Here is an 8,423-nt window from a genome sequence, read left to right on the forward strand (position 1 = left end):
GGGTCTCTGCTCCCAAGATGATAATTTATGAAGCAATCATTCATCTGGACATTACCCATCAGGTGGAAAGGAGGGCCTGTGATCCTGTCAGTCTGAGTAAAGGCAACACAGAAGGGCTCTATCAAATGAAATGAGACGGATGGATGGCGGGCTTCCCAGTGCCAGGGAAATATTGATTCAGGCAAATATATGATCTATCACCTGAATATCTTGGAGGCTGTTGCAGAGAGACACTGCAGAACAGGAGTGTTTCCTACACAGTGAAGGATGGCTTTTTGGTGCGCATCACAATGAAAAGTGATGCACGAGCCCAGCCCCACTCCCAGAGTCATGCATTATGGAAACGCTGATTCTTTCATCACCACAGGTAAGTGGAGAAATGTACAATTATGATTCTAATAAAATCAGAATAAGAGAGATGATGGCAGCTTTTCCAGGGATCTAGAGTTGCCTAGGACCAGACAGGGTGCAAGACTGTTATTGGACTTTCTGAAAGTTGCCTGTTAGAGGAGTTTCAGGGTACCTGCTGACGTCCACACTGTTTGACTATTCTGAGAGTCAGTGACCACCCAGGTGCCCTCTAGCAGGCCTTAGATGTGCAAGTTAATTGAAATTACTGGTGGAATGATGTTTATCACATTGTCATGATTTTATACTCCCTCCCCTCTCTGTATTGCCATTGTTGTCTAAAAACACCCTGCTTTATCATGCAGGAACTGAAAGCAGGAAGCTTATGTGACACACAGAGGCCATTCTGCTGTCTGGCAAAGGAGCCAATACCAGAATTCAGACTTCCAAAGTAGTCCATGCATGACTTCTACAAGACACAGTTTTTGAAGCACACTACAGAGACAACTCGACTTGGAACCCTCCTGTGCCCCATTTGGAAATCTCCAAGGTGGCATTTCATTCAGAGCAGTGTTAAAGGAAAAGCCTGTTGTTTTCCAGCCTTCCTGCCACAGACTTGGAGCAGGCTGCCTCTGGGTTCCAGTCCTAGCTGTGCTTCCCTTTCTGTGTGTTCAAAGTATTTGATATAATTTCTCAGCCTGTTACTCCACCATTAAAGTGGAGAGTGGTTCATTCAGCAGGTGCTAGCTGAGCATCTATTACGTCTCAGGTACTGGTGATAATAATGCCCACCTCACAGATATTTTGGCAACAATTAGGTAAAATGAAGATAAGCGGGATTCTGAGCACTGTTCCAGCTGAATGATGAACATTTAGCTACAATTAACGCGAGTAAGTCCCTATATGTCCTTATTTCTTCCTTTAACAAACATTTACTTAAGGACCTGATATAAGTCTGGGGGTTTAGGAATGAATAGAGCATAGTCCTTCCACTGAAGAGCACTACTTTATGGCACAGGCCTCCTTCGATTTGAACCCTGCCTCTGCTGAAGGCTATGAGGTTTTGGGCAAGTCTCATAACATCTCTGAACTTCTTGAAATGGGGAAATAATACCCACCTTACAGGATTATGTGAGGTGTCAAGATTAGACATGTAAATGGCCAGCCCAGGTGACTGTCATTACTAGTAGCTGACTATTAGACAGATAAACAGGTATTTCTGAATGCACTCTGAGTGTGCTAGAGGGAACAAAAAGCAAAGGACCAAGTTCAGAGAGCTGGTCCTCGATGGATTTATTGCTTTATGCAAACTGCTTTGCATAAAAGGAAGAGAAGGACTTGGGATGTAGCTCAGTGGTGGAGTGCTTGTCTAGCATGCACAAGGTTCTGGATTTGATCACCAGCACCATAAAACAAAAAAGAGGAAGAAAAGGACTGAAATAGAAGGAACAGAATTTGCCAAGGCCAGAATATGCAAGGAGGGAGACAAGCTCTGTGTGACTGGAGGAAAGAAAGGACAAGGAGGGGGCAGCAAAGTGAGGCTGGAAAGATGGGGCAAAGTAGCCAAAGAACCTATGAGACACTAAGGAGTTTGTTTTGTAGGATTTGGCGCTGAGGAGCGATGGTGGATTCAGCAGGGCCTGTACTGGGATGGGAGAGCAGGCTTTGATTACCTGCCCATAGGCTGCCTTTTACCCCACTCCACTCATTCAGCTAAATGCCAGCTGTACCTCTGAAACCGTCCCTGTATTGGGGTGATGAGATTGGGGCGACCCATATTGATTATGCCCTGTTTTACTGGTGGCTCTGATGAACATCTGAATTCACCTCCCATTGCAGAAAGAAGAAAGACTCCCAGCCTGGCTATTTGACCTTTACTTATCTGAGCTCAGTTTCAGAAGTGTCCAGGTTGCAGAGGAGACTTCAAGGCTGTGACAGCATCCTGTGGTATGGGTGATACCACCAAGCAGTCTCCCTTGGGTGGGAAATCAAGAAACAGGAGAAAAGCAGACATGAGCCCAAACTCCTCCTAGGCTGAAAGAGTTAGGACAGTTTCAGATCCCTCGTGTTTCTTCCTGTTTGTCTTTCATCTCCTTTGTTTATTGGGCATATCTTGAGGGCCATCTTTCTGTGCTACCTAAATGACAATTGTTTGCTAGTTTTCCCTTGGAGATTTTAGCACTGTTGTTAACTTGTCAACAGGTTTTCCTTCCACTTTAATTACTTTTGCCTAGCAGCAAATGGTGGGATGTGGTCACACTGATTTCTAAATCATGTCGCCCCTCTCAGTGACTGTTTCATCTTTCTTGGAGACCTCCATGAGCAAAAGTCACATTATTGGTGTGGTGTCTATGCTGATTCCAGTTCTGCCCCTCAGCATACAAAAAAATCTACCTCAGGCAGGGAGCTCCTTTCTTTGCTGCTTGTGGGAGGGCATGAAGGGATGGATGTTAAAGTGCCCACCACCAAGTGTAGAACTATCCTTAGGGAGCCGAGAATCCAGGCCCTAACCTTAGAAGAACCTCTCGCCTCTCTCCTCTCTCCTCTTAGGAATAATCTCCTTTGTGAAATGTAGAAAGGAGATGAAGTCAGCTAGCATCAGCCCTCAGATAATGTCCTCAAACTTCTCCTGGATTTCTAAGGAGACCATGACCTTACAACCCAGCTGTATCCTCCATGGGAGTAAGGTCTTTTATGACCTTCCCCTGATCACACATAAGTAGATAGCAGTGTCTAGCCCTCTGGAGACAAGGACACCAGCTTTGTGGGTTGATTCTACTGTTAACACTTACCCAGTCAAGCTAGTTTGTGTTCCCTGTTAAACAAATGCTTTCAGGACACAATGCTTTCACCCACAGAGAGCCCTTGTGGAGGAGGACAGCCTGTCCACCACACTCAGGTTGCACTTGCTGGGTAGGTGGCTGCCTCTGTCCTTGCTGCTTCTGCTTGCTTAACTTTTTTTCCTGGCTTTCCTGAGAAAGATAGTAGAAGATGATGCATCCCATTAGATGTTGTGGCTAGAGAGAGGGAGGGCCCTCGAATTAGTGTCTGCTTATACTAAGTAGGCGCTTTACCACTTGAGCCACACCTCCAGGCAGTATCTGCTTTTACTAATTGTCACCATCTCTTCTTTCGTGTGTGTGTGTGTGTGTGTGTGTGTGGTGTTGACTCCTGAAATAAACCATGTGTTTTGGAGGACAGGGATGTGTGCTTGGTATGCATACTGTTAATAGGTAGTAACTGTATGAAGTCAGATAGTCATTATTTTAATGGTCATTATAGTTTCAAAGCTTGTGAAGGTAGATATGATTGCCAATTTACAGACAGGGAGAAAAGATGAAGTGCCTTGGCCAGGGTCCCACAGCTAGTAAGTGGAGGATTGAGGATGTGAACCTCATAAGATCACTGGACAAAGCCAGTGATCTTCCCACTATGTCAGCCCACACAGCATAAGTGCCAGGTTTCCCAGCTTCTGGAATAGGCCTCTAGGCTGTGTGCTTACTAAAGTGATTGCATGTCACAAATTCTTGCTCCTGAACTTGGTGGCTTCCTTCCTTTCCTCATCAGTCCTGATCACAGTGAGCAGGCAGAGGAGAGTGTGCAAGGAGAACAGGTGGCTGCAGTTGAGTGTCTGTGGACAAAAAGCCTGGGCTTGAAGTCTGATAGTCCCTGTTTTCCTCACCTAGTTAACTTTGATTTGACTTTGTATCAAAGATGTACATGCACATAGGAGCAATCTTTTCCAAAGGGACTCCTCAGTTGAGCTATAGGATCATGGAATAATTTGAGTGATATTGTTCTTGGTTCTCCCAAGGATGGCATGTGACTGATAGCCTTCTGGGTGCATTTTTAATCCATTATGTACAACAGGTGTCTTAGGACAGTAGTTTTCAAAGGGGAGTGCGTGGGTATCAGAGACTCTTTCAGGAGATCTGTGAGGTCAAAGAGCTTTTGTACTAATTGTGATATCATTTCCTTTATCACCATGCATTGATGGCGTTTATGCCATCAAATACAACTTTTAAGTTGTGGTGTGTAAAACTGTGGGTACCTTGGCATGAATCAAGGAGCAACACTAAAATGTTCCAGGATCCTATATATATATTTACCACCCAATGTTTGTTGTAAAAAGAAAAAAGAAACCATGTTGGTTTTCCTTAAGAACTCTTTCATGGCTTACTTTGTGTGGAAATATAAGAATTATTCATAAGGCACTTCTGCTGCTTACCAAAGTACCATGCATGTCTTAAGGAAAAGTAGTTGTGTGATTGTTTGAGTGATGGACTGAACTTTGTGCCTTTTTGGGAGAATTTTTACTTGAAAGAATGACCGATAGGCAAGCTATCATTATTCAGGTGGTGTGGGTATTTGGCAGGTATTTTCCAATAAGTTCAGGAAACTGGCTGCACTCAGCCAGTTTCAGGAAAACAATGAATAACATTCTTGCTTGTGCTAGTGAAAAATTAGAATTTTGGAAATTTTTGTCCAACACTGTGAGCCTGACAGCTCCCAAATTTTTAATACAATTTTTTGATGAGGTTGGTGGTAGTATTAGTAATCATGATTGTTTTTGATATTTTATAATGAAATGTGTCAGCATTTGGAAGAGCTATATAATTCAGTGACCAAGATTTTCCAAATGGCCAAGGCATATGCTTATAAAATTATGCATGGGTTATAAAACCACTCAAAGTGCATGGTAGATTAGCAAATTTTAATGTCATGGAGTACGTAAAGTCCTTAGATACAGTTTCAGATTCCACATTACAAGTAACTTTTATGGGACAATTATTTATTGCATTTTGGTATAGAATCAAAGAATATCCATAGTTATTAGAAAAGGTTATTGAAATCTTTTTCCCTTTGTGTGCTTGGATTTTCTTCATTTATTTCATAAAAAGAATAGATCCCCAAAGATTGAATAAAGAAAGATATGAAAATGTAAATATCTCCTGTTAAGTAGGACATATAAAACATTTACAAAAATGCACAATTTAGTCTCAGTAGTTTTTGAAAAACATTTAAAAAATTTGTTTTAATAATATACGCTAGACTTACTACTATTATTTAAGATATATATTTACAATTTAAAATTTTTCTATTTTAATTTGCATGCAGTGAATATCAATACATGTAAGTCAATATAAACTGGAACTTTTTGGGATGCTTAATGACTTTTAAGAGTATAAATTGTCTTGATATAAAAAAGTTTAAGCCACTGCTTTATAGCATTAGGCTCAATTCTCTCAAAGACCCCAGAACTGTACAGTAAAAAGTTCTACAAGAATGCTTGGAGAAAAAGCTTTCTGAAGAAGGATATATAGGAAGTAATTTTTGATAATTTGGTGTATTATAATATTCTTATTATATTTTCATACTTAACTCATAGTTTTGTTGGGTATAGCATTCTTGGTTGAAAAGACTTGCCTCCAGAATTTTGGTGGATTTCTCAGTCTTTTAGCTCCTGATGTTGCTATTAAGAAATCTGAAGCCATTTTGGCTATTAATCCTGCATATGTAATCTGTCTTTCCCCGTGCCCCACTACTCCAAAAAAGATTCAGAAAGATTCTTCTTTTTTTTCTAGTGTGCTCTGAAACTTTGTGTTTATAAGAAATATATGAATAGGCCACTTCTGTTTTGATGGGTATTTGGTGAACCCTTTCAATCTGGAAACTCACGTCTTTCAGTTCTGGGAAATTCTCTTTGTTTCATGCATGCTTTCATGTCCTTGGTGGTCTCTGTCTAGAATTTCTTTCATTTGAATATTGGGTCATTTGGACTGATTTAATTTTCTTACCCTTTCTTGCTACAGACTGAATGTTTGTATCTTTTCAAAATTATATGTTGAAACCCAATTCCTAATGTGATAGTATTAGGATGTGAGGCCTTTGTTAGAGGATGAGGTCATGAAGCTGGAGCCCTCATAAATGGAATTAGTGCCCTTTTAAAATGGGCCCCAGAGAACTCCTTCACCCCTTCTACCATGTGGAGGTTATGGTGAAAAGATGGCCATCTATGAACCAAGAGATGGGCCCTTACAAGCCATCAAATCTGCTAACACCTTGATCTTGGACTTCTCAGCTTCCAGAATTGAAGAAATAAACTTTGTTTCTTAATAAGCCACCTAGTTTATGGTACTCTGTTGTAAAAACCCAAATAAAGACATTTCTCTTCTGTTTTTCCTTTCTATTCTCTTCCTCTTTTTCTTTCTCTTCCTCTTTCCCTGTGATTTACTTTCTAGGATATTTCCTCAAAGTAACCTTTGAGCTCTGAACACTTAACACTGAATATTTTATTTTTGCAAGTATCTTTTTAATTTCCAAAGTCACTGTTCTGTTATCTTAATTTCCCTTTAATTATATTACTTCTATATTGTGCATAAGTCTCTCCTATTATCTTTCTGAGAACATTGATGATTTAGAAATCTTTAAAGTTATTGTTTTCCTGGCATTGTCCATTTTCCCCATTTCTTTTATTCACTTTTTGATTTTGGTGTTTATCTTTCCCAATAGAGAAGTCCTCAGATGTTTAGGAATCCTTGGTCATTTGCTTGTAGTTATGAATGAGCACTAAAAAGCAAAATGAAATCCCTGAGCACATACATGGGGTTTCTTGACTACTGGCCTTTTTTATAAGGTGCTCAGGGTAGGACATTTGTTGAGAAACCCCTGGTGAGAAAATCTTTAGCTCTTTCCTTTTGAGGTAGCCAGATTTTTCACTAAACTTCTCTCAAGCATCTTCCTCATAGGCCTGGGTGCAAGCATTCTAGAAACTGGAAGGACAAAGTGGAAGGTCACAGTGCACTGAATATAAATATTTGTTTTTTGCTGTTTATAGTATGGCCCCTACCTTCAATACTGGTTGGTATCTATCACTCCAAAGACCCTTCTATTTTACTGTCTTTAGAGATTAGATCTCTCGTCTCTCTCTCCTCTCAAGACAAGTTATCTCAACCAGATACCAGTGACTTAAGCCTGTAATCCTAGTAACTTGGAAGACTTGAGTGTTATGGTTCCAGACCAGCCTGGGCAAATAAAGCAGAGCAAAATGTACTGGAAATAATGCTCAAGCAGTAAAGCACCTGCTTTGCAAGTGTGAAACTCCAATCCCACCCTGTGGAGAAGCATCCAGACTGTGAAGAAGAGAGGTTGCCCACCACTGTGTCCATCAACTTGGAAGCAGATCCCCCAGCCTTATGAAGATTGTAACCCCATCCTACAGCTTGATTGCAACTTCCTGGGAGATGCCAGGCCAGAGACACTCAGCTAAACTGCCCCCAAATTCCTGAATCTCAGAAACTGTGTGAGGTAATAACAGTTTGTGGATTTAGGCTGTTAAACATTGAGGTAATTTGTTACATAGAGAAACATAACTATTTCAGGTGATCTACTGAGAAAAATGGGTGCATGGAAAAATCCTACTACTTTCTTTGATCTACTTAAATGGTGGTTGTTAGTGGCACCCTCTAATGAATCTTGGACCCATCTTTATGGAAGGTCCTTATTTAGGGCCCAGAATTCCCTGTTGAACAACTCTCTATATTTGTATATTTCAATGATCTGGTGCTTGTTGAATGGCTCTGACTGCAACCTCAGGTTGGATCTTCCAGTAGATTGAAAAGCTCTAGCTGACACTGAGTTCAAATTTCTTTAGGGTATGCAAGGGGACTTTCCTTCCCTAAGTTAAGAATTACAAGGATGCCTCATCTTAAAGATCCTTTCTCTAGAGGAAAAAGTTTGTTAAATGTGTGCTCCTGAGGTCATGGTCATCACTACTGGTTGCTCCCTTTGAGGGCCCCAAATGACTAAGGTCTATGCTGGGCTTCTGAGGCAGAGTGGGGAAGCAGGTGAGTGCTCAGGTTTAAAGGCTGGATGTCTTTTCTGACCCGGGTGTCATTTCACCTCTCTCAGCCTCAGTTTCCCTACCTATAAAGTGGGGTGAACAGATTCTTAGTGTTTGCCATAGGCTGAGTTCTTACACTGGCTGTTGATAAAGAGAAGTCAGAGTAAACCTACCCCATATATACCTCAGCTCAGGCCCTGTGCATAGTCTGTCTTGTGATGGGTTGACATAA

The 8,423-nt window shown here is 41.1% G+C and overlaps 1 non-coding gene across 1 annotated transcript; it reads left to right on the plus strand.

Moving 5' to 3' along the window:
- Positions 1-8,292: 8,292 nt before the first annotated feature.
- On the plus strand, positions 8,293-8,423 carry LOC141414498 (small nucleolar RNA SNORA51). The gene has a single exon (XR_012439525.1). It is a non-coding gene; the product is annotated as a small nucleolar RNA SNORA51 (small nucleolar RNA).

The sequence above is a fragment of the Castor canadensis genome, chromosome 11 (assembly GCF_047511655.1).
Source record: "Castor canadensis chromosome 11, mCasCan1.hap1v2, whole genome shotgun sequence".
NCBI classification, from domain to species: Eukaryota; Metazoa; Chordata; class Mammalia; order Rodentia; family Castoridae; genus Castor; species Castor canadensis.